This window comes from Psittacula echo (genome assembly GCF_963264785.1).
Source record: "Psittacula echo genome assembly, chromosome: 26".
In the NCBI taxonomy this organism is placed as follows: Eukaryota; Metazoa; Chordata; class Aves; order Psittaciformes; family Psittacidae; genus Psittacula; species Psittacula echo.
In genome coordinates, this window is record NC_137761.1 from 751,375 (window position 1) to 765,546 (window position 14,172).

The 14,172-nt window shown below is 56.0% G+C and overlaps 2 pseudogenes across 2 annotated transcripts; one reads left to right on the plus strand and one right to left on the minus strand.

The window, feature by feature from the left end:
* Window positions 1-716: 716 nt before the first annotated feature.
* On the minus strand, window positions 717-1,691 carry LOC308230242 (olfactory receptor 14C36-like; annotated as a pseudogene). Its single transcript has one exon. The product of its transcript is annotated as an olfactory receptor 14C36-like (transcript).
* An 11,194-nt stretch (window positions 1,692-12,885) lies between these two features.
* LOC308230243 (olfactory receptor 14C36-like) lies at window positions 12,886-13,860 on the plus strand (annotated as a pseudogene). Its single transcript has one exon. The product of its transcript is annotated as an olfactory receptor 14C36-like (transcript).
* Window positions 13,861-14,172: the final 312 nt, after the last annotated feature.

Consider the following 14,172-nt stretch of genomic DNA (forward strand, 5'->3'; position numbering starts at 1 on the left):
CTCTCCCCACAGGCACCGTGCTCCAGTCCCTGCCTGTCCTCAGGGCCCATTGCTAAACCCACTCCTGCTTACCAATAGCGTTCCTGAATTGGAGAATCTGAAACCTGGATGGAGTATTCCAGAGCATCCCTTCCCTTGTTCTCCTGCCGTGCTCCTGGTCATACAGCCCTCGATGCTGCTGTCCTCCCTTGCTGCCAGGGCACACGCTGCCTCCTGTCCAGCTCCTGCCCACCCAGACCTTTCCCATGGGCTGCTCTCAGCCGGGCAGCCCCAGCCTGGGCCATTGCAGGGGAGTCCCCTGCAGGGACCCCTGTGTCCCCTGCTCTCCTGCCCAGGACACCCTGAGAGCTCTGCAGCCCCCCCATGCCATCCCATCTCCCCACACCAGCACAACAGCCCCGGCCCTTGGGCTCCTCAAGAGCTCTTCCTGCTCCAGGCACAGAGCAGCCATCCCAGAGCTGGAGCAGCCAGAAAGCTTATTTCATTCCCCTTCATTCCTGCCATGGGAGGACATAGCACGGAGAAGAAGTTGCTGCAGGATCATTTATTTCCCATAAATACAATGACATACCCTCACTGACACGAAGTCTCTGGGTCACATCCAACGGTGGCTGCTTAAGCAGGAGGGTGATAACTGACATTTTTATGAAAACAAAGTCATCATAAATTGAACAGGAAAACAAACGTAAAGCAGGAAAGACAGATGTGGCCTGTCTTCACCTACACTTGGAACGCTTTCCAGGGTAAAGCAGGCAGTGCATGGCTGCTGAAACACATCCAGACACCAGCTTCCTCACAGCATCCTTGAGCTCCTGGTTCCTCAGGCTGTAGATGAGGGGGTTCACTGCTGGAGGCACCACCGAGTACAGCACTGACAGCACCAGATCCAGGGATGGGGAGGAGATGGAGGGGGGCTTCAGATAGGCAAAGGTATCAGTGCTGACAAAGAGAGAGAGCACGGCCAGGTGAGGGAGGCACGTGGAAAAGGCTTTGTGGCGTCCCTGCTCAGAGGGGATCCTCAGCATGGCCCTGAAGATCTGCACATAGGACCCCACAATGAACACAAAACAGCCAAGTCCCAAACAGAAACCAAGCACAAGCAGCCCAACTCTGCTGAGGTAGGAATGTGAGCAGGAGAGCTTGAGGATCTGGGGGATTTCACAGAAGAACTGCTCCACAGCATTGCCTCGGCAGAGGGGGAGTGAAAATGTATTGGCTGTGTGCAGCAGAGCATAGAGAAACCCAGCGCCCCAGGCAGCTGCTGCCATGTGGACACAAGCTCTGCTGCCCAGGAGGCTCCCGTAGTGCAGGGGCTTGCAGATGGCCACGTAGCGGTCGTAGGACATGACAGTGAGGAGAAAATACTCTGCTGACATGAAAAAGACAAAGAAAAAGAGCTGTGCAGCACAACCTGTTTAGGAGATGGCCCTGGTGTCCCAGAGGGAATTGGCCATGGATTTGGGGACAGTGGTGGAGATGCAGGCCAGGTCTAGCAGGGAGAGGTTGAGGAGGAAGAAGTACATGGGGGTGTGGAGGTGCTGGTCGCAGGCTGTGCTGGTGATGATGAGGCCGTTGCCCAGGAGCGCAGCCAGGAAGATGCCCAGGAAGAGCCAGAAGTGCCAGAGCTGCAGCTCCCGCCTGTCTGCGAATGGCAGGAGGAGGAAGTGGGTGATGGAGCTGCCTTTGCACATCTGCTGCCTCTGGGCATGGGGCACGGTCAGAGGAGAAAAAGGCAGTGACAGGTTAGGACAGGAGGGATGTCAGATATAGAAGTTCAATTTACACACTCACAACTGTGAACACTTTCAGGCTACAGAAGAGAGGCTCAGTGTGAGTTGGTTGTGATTGTCTGTGAGGTTGTTTGGTTTGTTTGTTTTCCCAGTGTCACAGCTGACAAGTGACATTTTAGGGATAAATTTGCTAAGAAGTATTTTGAAGGCAACTGTGAAGAGTCTCAGCACTGGGCAGAAAAAAGGGCACAACTGTTTGTGGGTTTGTGCCTACTCTAGGTTGCTTCAGAGTCCATCACTCTGGTTCTCAGCTGCCCTGCACTTTCTGGAGGGACAGTCAGCTCCTTGTCCAGCAGAGCATGGCCAGCAGCCACCTCCAGTGCCAGACACCAAGAGAGCTGCCTGAACGCACCCTCCCCAGGCCTGGGCTGCCCTTTCCCCCCACTCCCTGCCCATGTCTCTGCTGCCTGGAGCTGTCCCTGCCAGGAGCTGCTGCTCTGGGCCCAGCTCTGCTCCCTCTCAGTGCTCCCAGAGCCCATCCCATGGGCTGTGTGCTCAGCTCTGCCCTGCACACCCCTCCCGGCAGCAGGGCTCTGCCCAGGGGCAGCTCTGCCTGTGCAGGGGCTCAGCAGCAGCTCACACAAGTCCTGACAAGACTCTCGGTGCCTTCTCCAAAGCAGAGAAGGAAATTCCCAGCTCCCACTGCCCAACCTGCCCACCAAGAGTGGAAAACATCAGAGCTCAGGATCCTTCCCTATCAGGCAATCGCTGCCTCAGTGTCTTTCAGAAGGACCCTCTGCAAACGTGCTCAGTGATGTGGAGCTCTGAGCAGCCCTGACCCACACAGCACCCTCTCCAGTGCACAAGAACACTTTTCCTTCCCTGCCAGGTGTTGTTGCTTACCCCCTAGCTTCTCCCCCAGCACCATGGGGAGCTCCCGGGCAGGCTGAGTGTGGGGGTTGGAATGCATCGAAACTGTCAGAGACCATGGGAAGGAGGAACTACAGCAGGCAATTAGGAGCGAGCCGTCCCTGACTGGTACTTGGAAGATGTTGGAACTGGCAAGGAACAAGGACGTCGGAACTGGAAAGAGGATGTTGAGAGACCTTTCGCCTGATGTAATCGCAAGGCAAACACAGATGTGCTTGGCTAATTGCTTGGAAAGATACAAATACCCTGTAACCTTTGCAATAAATGATCCAGCTTGTACTCTACGTCTGGGTCCGTGCCTTTCATCCTCATAGCTGAGCGCTGACCCTGGGAGGCAGCAGAGTCCCTGCCCCTGCACACAGCCCCTGGGCTGCAGCGACCCTGCTCGCAAGGACAGCGCTGGGCACCCCTGCCTACACACCCACATTCACACCATGCAGCCAGCCCCGGGACAAAGGCCTGCCTTACAATGGCCACCACATGGTGCAGAGTGAAGCCCTGCTCTGCAGCACATCATCCTCCTCGTTATCGACATAGAGAACCCAAGAAAGTCCACCTGACAGATCCCATGGACTGTCCGAGGCAGCAGGCTCTGACAGGGAGGTAGAAGTTCTCCTGCCCTGACACCTTCTCAGCACCTCTGACACCAGCAGCTCCTGCACACAGAAGGCTCCTGCTTCGCCCCCAGCACCTCTGCAGGCAGAGCTCAGCTCCAAGCACATGAACAAGCCCAGCGCCTCCTCCTCACCCAGCCCCTGCTCCTACAGCTGGGATGGCACCAGCACATCTCCTGACAGCTTCTCCTCCCTTTAGAGCACGCACCCACCATGTGTTTCAAGCCAACACTAAAAGAGGATTGCAAAGTCAAAGAACACGTACCTGGATGCGCAGGGCAGCCATGGGAGATGCAGCCTCCCGAGGGAGGGCTCTCCTCTGCACTGGTTCCTGCAGGGCTCTGGCTCCTTCAATAGCCCACGCTCAGCGTGGGGACCCGTCACAATGGGCGTCTCCACAGCGACCACCACGGCTTTGTGATGGCGGCAGCATCGTGCCCATGGCACTGGGCACCCAGGGGTGCTCCGGGAGTCACCATGGGGGACCAGCCTCTGCCCAGATGGCTCGGGGAGGTCCCTCATGGGCTGCTCTTCCTCAGTGCCTTTGGTCTGGAGGTGGAGCCTGCAAGGGGTCACAGCTCAACCTGGGCAATGGAACAGGGCGTCACAGCCACCTACGACAAGTGGAGAGTGACCGACATTGGCACAGCAGAGAATCATGGAATGCCAGACTGGGTTGAGGTGGAAGGGACCTTAAAGCTCATCCAGCTCCAACCCGTGCCACTGTCAGGGGCATCTTCCACTAGAGCAGCTTGCTCCAAGCTGCTCTGTCCAACCTGCCCTGTCCAACCTGCCCTTGAACACTGCCCAGAATGGAGCAGCCAAAGCTTCTCTGGGCAAGAGTCTGCCACTGTCTCTCTATCCTCAACATGAGGAATATTTTCTTAATATGAAATGAAATTTAGTTAGGGACTTCGACACGCTTGTGAGGTGGGCTGATGCCAACCTTATGAGGTTTAACCATGCCAAGTGCAAGGTCCTACACCTGATTCGAAGAAATCCCAGGCACAGCTACAGGTTGGGCAGACAGGAGATTCAGAGCAGCCCTGTGGAGAAGGACTTGGGGGTCTTGGTCGATGGACTATTCATTAGGGACTGTAGTGATAGGACCACGGGTAACTGGTTAAAACTTAAACAGGGGAAGTGTAAATTGGATATAAGGAAGAAGTTCTTTACTGTGAGGGTGGTGAGGCACTGGAACGGGTTGCCGAGGAAAGTTGTGAATGCTCCATCCTTGGCGGTGTTCAAGGCCAGGCTGGACAGAGCCTTGGGTGACATGGTTTAGCGTGAAGTGTCCCTGCCCATAGCGGGGGGGGTGGAACTAGATGATCTTAAGGTCCTTTCCAACCCTAACTATTCTATGATTCTATTATTTTCCACACATACTTGGTCAGAAGTTTTCTTTCTGCAGCTTTCTCTCTGCATCTGCTGAGGCGCAGGTACCACCAACGCAGCTTCCTCACGAGCGACCCAACCACTCAGGCAGCTCTTCCATCATGACCCAGACACAGGGACGGCCCTGCTTTTATGCCTGGCTTTGTTACATAAGCGCCGGAGCTTTGTGACATCATAAGTGATGGGTGACATCACACCAAGGCAGCTTTGGGAGCTCAGGTGCCCTGAGGTGGGAATGTGAGCAGGAGAGCTTGAGCATCTTCCTGCGTTTACTCTGCTTTGATGGATCCATCACTGCAAGCAGCCCCAGAGCTCTTTATTATGGATTTCGGGGTGGACCTTGGCAGCTGAGGAGCCTCCAGCCCCTTTGCCATGGGAAGCCCATCCCCTTATGGATACCGTTAGTGGAGGAGCTGCCTCTGCTGCTCCATCCTCCTCCTGCTGTTCTCAGTGACATTCTTGAAGTTGTTCCTCGGTGCTTGGAACAGCTCCACCCTCCTGAGGACCTGGGTAGCTCGTGAGGAAAGGCAGCTGCAACACAGGGAAGCATTATCCTTTGGCTGTGGAGCTGACCCAGGACATCCCAGGCTGCTCCTCTGCAGCCCCAGCATGCAGGGATAGGGCTGCCCAACAGACAGTGTCCACACTTACTCAGGCTGGGCTCTCTCCAGCGGGGCTGCTGCTGCCGTCTCCTCTGCTGGCAAAGGGGTTTCAGCCTTTCTCCACCTCTCCTTTCTCCTGGGCTGGGTTGGAGGGTGGGAAACCCAAAGGCCTCCGATCCCAAGAGCTCGGCATGGAGGAGATGATCTCAGCAAGCCTCATGGTGCCGTATCCCAGAGGACCTCATGGCAGGGGGATTGGACTAGATGATCTTTTGAGGTCCCTTCCAATCTCTAACATACTGTGATACTGTGAAGGAGCCTGCAGCAGGCGAGGGTCAATCCCTATCCCCATCCCTGGGGAGGATGCTGGTCCTCCCCTGCAGCCCAGCCTTCCCACACCACCCATTCTGCCTTCACTTTCTCCTGCCCTCCTGCCAATGGGTCTTCCCTTGCTCCCACTCTGCAGCCAGCTGCCAGACCTCCTGGAGGGGATGGGGATCCAGCAGGGTCAGGCTCAGCTCCCTGCGGTCTCACCCACGGTGCTGCCCCTTTGCCTCAGCACGTACCTGCAGCGCTCGCTTGCAGGCTTCATCTAATGGGGGGGCAGAGATGGGCTGGGATGGAGGAGCTGTCTCCAGCCCATCTGCACCCATGGTCCTGGGGGAGCAGAGCAGTCAGATAACTGTGGGGCACTTGATGTCCCACTGTCACCCACTACTGTCACCCAGCTGTCTGAAAAGCGTAAGCCCACAGACACATTCATCCAGATGACAGAAGCTGGTGCTCACCCTTCCTATTCTGGAGTGAAACAACAGGAGGAGGAAGATTTTTCCTAGGGATTTGGCTGTATAGGAAGGCGAGCACACTACTGCACAGCTACTGAGCACTGCTATGCCTTAGGGGACACCATTCAAAAACAACCATAAAGGAAAGCAGAAATCTAACTTTTTGCTGGCCAAAAAATTATGAAGGAAACACAATTCTGAACCGGTTCACCTCTTGTAAAAATTACAGTCGAACAAAAGAAGCTGTTTCTTATCTCCTGGATAACAGCACTGGAACCAGATCCATATTCAGGTCAAACAGTTCACGTGGAAGTTCTGCACCATTCTTCATTTCTTTTAAAAAGGAAGAAGTCCCAACAACTTGCTTCCTTAGCACAGGGAAAGTTCAACAACAGTTGTGCAAGGGAGCATTTGAAACCGATGGTTTGAGAGTCACAGCAGCAACGTGCTCAGCAGTAAACAACATGAATGCTTTCTGTCCTTTTCCTGCTTTCAAATCCATCTCCTACCAGCCAAACCACAATCCCCACATGGCAGCACAGCAGCTGTGACAGACTTCACTGTGCTTGACAGGATTCACTGAACCTTGTTGATATGCTATCAGGAGGTGTGCAAGGATGGCTGCTTATTCTGAGCCAAACCCTTCAGGTGCGCTAAAAGAATCAACTGCCTTGAAAACAGAAGAGATTGGGAAAGAAAACAAACCCTGCTGCTGTTATTTTAAAAGGCAAGAGGAAAAGGATGAGCACCAGACAAAAATCAGGCAGCCCATGCCTTGGTGAAGGTCATCAGCACAACCACGGCCTGACTGGATTGCAGGAGCAGAACATGGCCTCACAGAGAAGAACGCAATGCGGGCACTGTTTAACCCCCTTTTTCCTCCCGAATGGTCTCTTCCTGTTCACAACGGGCTCCGGTTCAGACAAGCTGTGTAAACCCTGTGCTCACCGGAGCGCAGAGCCAAAGCACCGCTGCTGCTGCTGCAGAGCCACGAGAGCTGATGGGCACTGCCCTTGTGCACAGCCTGCCGGCAGGGGGCAGCAGAGGAAGCTCAGCGCTGCACTGCCATGGCTCTGACAGCCCCGCAGAGCAGGGCTCAGGACAAGAGAGCAAAAAGCTTTTTGGACGTTCCTGCTGGCGCTGCTCAGGCTGAAATGGAACCAGCCGGGAACGTTTGCTCCCCCCAACCCATCCGTGCCTCCGGGATGCCAGGATTCTCTGACCCCCAAACTGGGGGGCAGTTGTGGGTCTGGGAAGTCATTTGGGGGGCAGGAGTGGGTTTGGGGGTGACTGGGAGGTCACTGGAGGTGGAGCTGTAGGTCTGACGTGCCACTTGGGGGTCACTTGGGTTTGTTGTGCGTCTGGGTGGACACCTGGGGGTCACTTGAATGACAGTTGTGGGTCTGCGGGTTTACTCAGGGGTCACTTAGGGATCACTTAGGAGGCAGTTGTGGGTCTAGGGTGTCACTTTGGAGGCAGTTTTGAGTCTGGGGAGTCACTTGGGGGGGCAGATGTTTGCCTGGGTGGTCACTTGGCGGGAGATGTGGGTCTGGGGAGTCAATTTGGGGTCACTTGGGGGGCAGTTTTTGGCTCTATGGGGATATCTTTAGGGACACTTGGGGACAGTTGTGGTTCTGGAAGTCACTGGGGGGTCACTTGAGAGGCCGTTTTTGGTCTATGGAGTCAATTTGGAGTCACTTGGGGGGGCATTTGTGGGTCTGGAGGGTCACATGCGGGGCACTTGTGGGTCTGGGTGCTTACTTGGGGTAACTTGTGGGGCAGTTGTGGGTCTGGGGAATCAATTTGGGGTCACTTGGGGAGCAGTTGTGTGTCTGGGTGGTCACTTCAGGTCTCTTGGGGGACAGTTGTGGGTCTGGGTGGTCACTTGGGGTCACTTGTGAGGCAGTTGTGGGTCTGGGGAGTCAATTTGGGGTCACTTGGGGGACAGCTGTGGCTCGATGGGGGTCACGTGGGGGTCAATGTGGGGACAGTTGGGGGTCTAGGTGGTTGCTTGGTGGTCATTTGGGGGCAGTTGTAGGTATGGGTGGTCCCTTTGGTGTCACTTTGGAGATAGTTGTGGGTCTGGGGGGTCACTTCAGGGTCACTTGGGTCGCAGTGGTTGGTCTGGGGAGTCAATTTGGGGTCACATGAGGGGCAGTTGTGTGTCTGGGGGTCTCTGGGGGGTCACTTGGCAGGCAGATGTGGCTCGATGGGGGTCACTTGGGGGCTATTTGTGGGTCTGGGGAGTGTCATGGTTTAGCCCAGCCGGTAACTGAGAACCACGCAGCCGCTCGCTCACTCTCCTTCCTCTCCCCCCACCTCCCTCTGACCTCCATCCCCACTCCCCCCCCCCAGGCTCCAGAGGGAAGGGGAGGAGAATGGAAAGAATGTAACTGCCATGGGTTGAGATAAGAGCAGTCCAGTAACTAAGGGATAACTGAAACCCACTGCTGCTACCGCCAATAACAATAATGATGAGGGGAAGAACAAGGGGAGAGAATACAATTGCTCACCACTCACCGACCAATACCCAGCCTGCCCCGAGGAGGGAACTGGGCGTCACGAGTGACTCCCCCCATTTTCCCCCTGGGGCGGCTGCGGGGTCTCTCTGCCCCCCTGCGGGATGGAGGGATGTGGGCAGGGGAGGGAAGGGCAGCACAAGGGACGTGACCACGTTTGATGCCTGCAAGAAAGGTGGAGGGGGATTCTTTACAAGGGCGTGTAGTGGTCAGACAAGTGGGAACGGATTTAAGTTGACAGAAGGGGGTGAATATGATGGGACCTTAGGGGGAAGTTCTTCCCTGTGAGTGTGGTGGGACACGGTCACAGGCTGCCCAGAATGACATTCATTTGGCAGCGGGTCTTTCGTAGTTCAAGGCAAGCAGAGAGGCAGCTTTTCCTGGATTTACCACAGATTTAATATAGATTGGATGAGAGGGAGAGAAATTCTATTGAATAAGGGTCAGGATGGAGAAAGTGCTCCCTGCTCATGGCAAGGTTGGAGTAAAAAAACCAATAAACCCCAGGTTTGCCAGATTTGGGAGGGATTTGGTCTGTGGTGACACCTAAAGCACCCCCAGAGCATCCTCAGGATGCCCAGAGCAACCCAGGGATGCCCCTAGAGATTCCCAGAGAGTGCCTGGAGCACCTCCAGAGCACCCCATGGACCCAGTCAGGGTTCATGCATCACAATGACCTTGGGGACATGGGGACCACAGGAGTGGCAGATTCTGGAACTCTCCGTGTTCAGGTGTGTGAGGCCATGGAACCCCACGGAACCCTTCAGGAAGCCCCCGTGGGTGCCCAGTGCCATGGGCACGATGCTGCCGCCATCACAAAGCCGTGGTGGTCGCTGTGGAGACGCCCATTGTGACGGGGCCCCCACGCTGAGCGTGGGCTATTGAAGGAGCCAGAGCCCTGCAGGAACCAGTGCAGAGGAGACCCCTCCCTCGGGAGGCTGCATCTCCCGTGCCTGCCCTGCGCATCCAGCAGCATGAGGCCGAGTGAAGCTGCTGCAGGAGCAGCAGTGCTGGGACCTGAAGGAGCAGCACAAGAAGCACCTCAAGAGGCTCTTGGCTCTGCACAAGCACCTGCAGCCAGGTGGGACCCCAGAACCCGGCACCCCAGGACCCAGCCCCCCCCTGCACCTCAAAATCCCAGCAGGGAGCCCCAAATCCCCCCAAACCCAAACCCTACAGCTCCAAATCCGCCCCGGCTCAGTGCAGTGGCCAGGAAGCCCCTGACAAAGGGGTGGTCTGAAAAGCGGGGTCCCCCCAGCACCTGCCCTGGAGTCCCCCCAAATGCTGTGGGACCTCAAATCCACTGGGGGAACCCCATCATTGCTTTGGGGTCAGTAGTGAATTCAGGGTGTTGGGGGGCTTGGACCCTCCAAGAGTGGCACCCCAATAAAGGGCCCTGGAGGCAGCCAAAGCAATCGTGGTGCCCCCCAAAATCCTGGAAGACCCCGAATCTCCTTGAAGCAACAGACAAGCAGGCAGGACCCCCAAATGGGGGGCCTGTAGCACCTCCAAAGTGAACTGCACCCCACTATCACCATGGGCCCTGCCAAATGAACCCGAGGACCGAAAATCCTGGAGGGGCCCCACCAAACACCCCCACCCCAAATGGGGGTGCCCCTAGAAAGCTGATCCCTCCCGAAAAGCCACCCAGCCCCAAATTGCTCCTTGTTGCCCCCAAACCACACCCCATGGGACACCCCAACCCCCCCCCCCCGCTATCAGGGAGTTGGCAGGGCCAGCCCCAGAGTGGGGATTGCCTGATTTGGGGTGTTCCCCCCGAAAAAGACCAAGGAGGTCTGGTGGGGGATGAGCAGGAGCACCTGTGGAAAGGACTGGGAGCACTGGGAGGGACTGGGAAGGACTGGGAACACCTGCAGCAGGTAGTGGGAGCACTGGAAGGGATTGGGAGTTGAGCACAGCTGCAAGTGGGAAGACCTGCAGCAGGGACTGGGAGCACTGGGATATTGAAACCCCAGCAGTATCTGGGGCCATAGTGGCCTATGTCGGTCTGCACTGGTGCAAACTGGTCCACACTGCTCCATACTGGGATGTGTAAATTTGCGGCCAACACCAAGTTGGGTGGGAGCGTTGATGTGCTGTTTTCTACTTGGCTTCTGACATTGCTCAGGTGGAACTTTGACATCCTGTAGTGCTTCCCACACTGCTGTTGCTGCTTCCCCTGCCTTTGTGGGAGAATCTCTGATTAAGACATCATCTACATAATGGTACATTTTCACCTTCTGAGGAAGTGAGAGCTCCTGTGGGTTTCTGGTGTTTATGGGACGGAGCTGAATCCCCTTCCAGGCCCAGGGTTACAATCCCAGGATGAGATGGGTCAGCTGACCGGGCTGAATCCCTTCCTTCAGCCGGGGTAAAGGAGATCCCAGCCTGTCCTGGCCTGCCTGTCCTGTCTGGTGATGGGACAAGAAATACGCTGCCTGCAGAAGTGGTTGTGTCACCATCCCTGGAGGTCTTTAAAAGACATGCTCTAATGGACATGGTTCATGTGTTGACTTGCCAGTGTTTGGTTAATGGTGGACTCAATGTTCTAAAGTTTCTTTTCCGAAATAAATGGTTCCATGATCCTACAAAATCTTGTTGTTCAGACCAAGCTCTGTCTCTCAGCAGAGAAATGACACTGCAGGCAGGCAGTGTGTCTGCCAGCTGAGGGAGGGAACATCAGGGCTTGCTTCAGGCTGTTTCCCATGGTGTTCCCCTGGAGCCCCACGGAGCCCTGGAGGGAGCCCAGCCGGGCAGAGGCAGAGCCACCTTGGGCTGGGCCTCTCCTGATGAGCTGGGCCGGGCTCCTGGGACACAGATAGATGCTGGCAAGCGGGCAGCGCTGCAGAGAGACAGCTCTGGCCAGGAGCAGGGCTGGGGCACTGGCTGCAGGCACCCAGGGGAGACCTGTGAGCCTCAGAGAGCTTAAAGGCACTTGGCAGTGGAGGATGCTGAGAGCTCCCTGCAGGAGAAACCTTCCCAGCCCTGTGCATGGTAAGGCTCTGGGTGCAGGGCAATGCAGCTGCAGTTCCTGGAGGGATCTGCTCAAGCTGCTGCCTCGGACAGTCCATGGGATCTGTCAGGAGGACTCTCTTGGTTTCTCTGTGTAGATAAGGAGGAGGATGTGCTGCAGAGCAGGGCTTCTCTCTGCACCATGCGAGGGACAGGACAAGGCAGGTCCCTTGTCCCGGGGCTGGCTGCAGGCTGTGAATGTGGGTGTGCAGGCAGGGGTGCCCAGCGCTGTCCTTGGGAGCAGGGTGCCTGCAGCCCAGGGGCTGTGTGCAGGGGCAGGGACTCTGCTGCCTGCCAGGGTCAGCACTCAGCCTGCCCGTCAGCTCCCCACGGTGCTGGAGGAGAAGCTAGGGGGTAAGCAACAACCCCTGGCAGGGAAGGAAAAGTGTTCTTGTGCACTGGAGAGGGTGCTGTGTGGGTCAGGGCTGCTCAGAGCTCCACATCACTCTGAGCACGTTTGCAGAGGGTCCTGCTGAAAGACACTGAGGCAGCGATTGCCTTAAAAGGAAGGATTCTGAGCTCTGATGTTTTCCACTCTTGGTGGGCAGGTTGGGCAGTGGGAGCTGGGAATTTACTTCTCTGCTTTGGAGAAGGCACCGAGAGTCTTGTCAGGACTTGTGCGAGCTGCTGCTGAGCCCCTGCACAGGCAGAGCTGCCCCTGGGCAGAGCCCTGCTGCCGGGAGGGGTGTGCAGGGCAGAGCTGAGCACACAGCCCATGGGATGGGCTCTGGGAGCACTGAGAGGGAGCAGAGCTGGGCCCAGAGCAGCAGCTCCTGGCAGGGACAGCTCCAGGCAGCAGAGACATGGGCAGGGAGTGGGGGGAAAGGGCAGCCCAGGCCTGGGGAGGGTGCGTTCAGGCAGCTCTCTTGGTGTCTGGCACTGGAGGTGGCTGCTGGCCATGCTCTGCTGGGCAAGGAGCTGACTGTCCCTCTAGAAAGTGTAGGGCAGCTGAGAACCAGAGTGATGGACTCTGAAGCAACCTAGAGTAGGCACAAACCCACAAACAGTTGTGCCCTTTTTTCTGCCCAGTGCTGAGACTCTTCACAGTTGCCTTCAAAATACTTCTTAGCAAATTTATCCCTAAAATGTCACTTGTCAGCTGTGACACTGGGAAAACAAACAAACCAAACAACCTCACAGACAATCACAACCAACTCACACTGAGCCTCTCTTCTGTAGCCTGAAAGTGTTCACAGTTGTGAGTGTGTAAATTGAACTTCTATATCTGACATCCCTCCTGTCCTAACCTGTCACTGCCTTTTTCTCCTCTGACCGTGCCCCATGCCCAGAGGCAGCAGATGTGCAAAGGCAGCTCCATCACCCACTTCCTCCTCCTGCCATTCGCAGACAGGCGGGAGCTGCAGCTCTGGCACTTCTGGCTCTTCCTGGGCATCTTCCTGGCTGCGCTCCTGGGCAACGGCCTCATCATCACCAGCACAGCCTGCGACCAGCACCTCCACACCCCCATGTACTTCTTCCTCCTCAACCTCTCCCTGCTAGACCTGGCCTGCATCTCCACCACTGTCCCCAAATCCATGGCCAATTCCCTCTGGGACACCAGGGCCATCTCCTAAACAGGTTGTGCTGCACAGCTCTTTTTCTTTGTCTTTTTCATGTCAGCAGAGTATTTTCTCCTCACTGTCATGTCCTACGACCGCTACGTGGCCATCTGCAAGCCCCTGCACTACGGGAGCCTCCTGGGCAGCAGAGCTTGTGTCCACATGGCAGCAGCTGCCTGGGGCGCTGGGTTTCTCTATGCTCTGCTGCACACAGCCAATACATTTTCACTCCCCCTCTGCCGAGGCAATGCTGTGGAGCAGTTCTTCTGTGAAATCCCCCAGATCCTCAAGCTCTCCTGCTCACATTCCTACCTCAGCAGAGTTGGGCTGCTTGTGCTTGGTTTCTGTTTGGGACTTGGCTGTTTTGTGTTCATTGTGGGGTCCTATGTGCAGATCTTCAGGGCCATGCTGAGGATCCCCTCTGAGCAGGGACGCCACAAAGCCTTTTCCACGTGCCTCCCTCACCTGGCCGTGCTCTCTCTCTTTGTCAGCACTGATACCTTTGCCTATCTGAAGCCCCCCTCCATCTCCTCCCCATCCCTGGATCTGGTGCTGTCAGTGCTGTACTCGGTGGTGCCTCCAGCAGTGAACCCCCTCATCTACAGCCTGAGGAACCAGGAGCTCAAGGATGCTGTGAGGAAGCTGGTGTCTGGATGTGTTTCAGCAGCCATGCACTGCCTGCTTTACCCTGGAAAGCGTTCCAAGTGTAGGTGAAGACAGGCCACATCTGTCTTTCCTGCTTTACGTTTGTTTTCCTGTTCAATTTATGATGACTTTGTTTTCATAAAAATGTCAGTTATCACCCTCCTGCTTAAGCAGCCACCGTTGGATGTGACCCAGAGACTTCGTGTCAGTGAGGGTATGTCATTGTATTTATGGGAAATAAATGATCCTGCAGCAACTTCTTCTCCGTGCTATGTCCTCCCATGGCAGGAATGAAGGGGAATGAAATAAGCTTTCTGGCTGCTCCAGCTCTGGGATGGCTGCTCTGTGCCTGGAGCAGGAAGAGCTCTTGAGGAGCCCAAG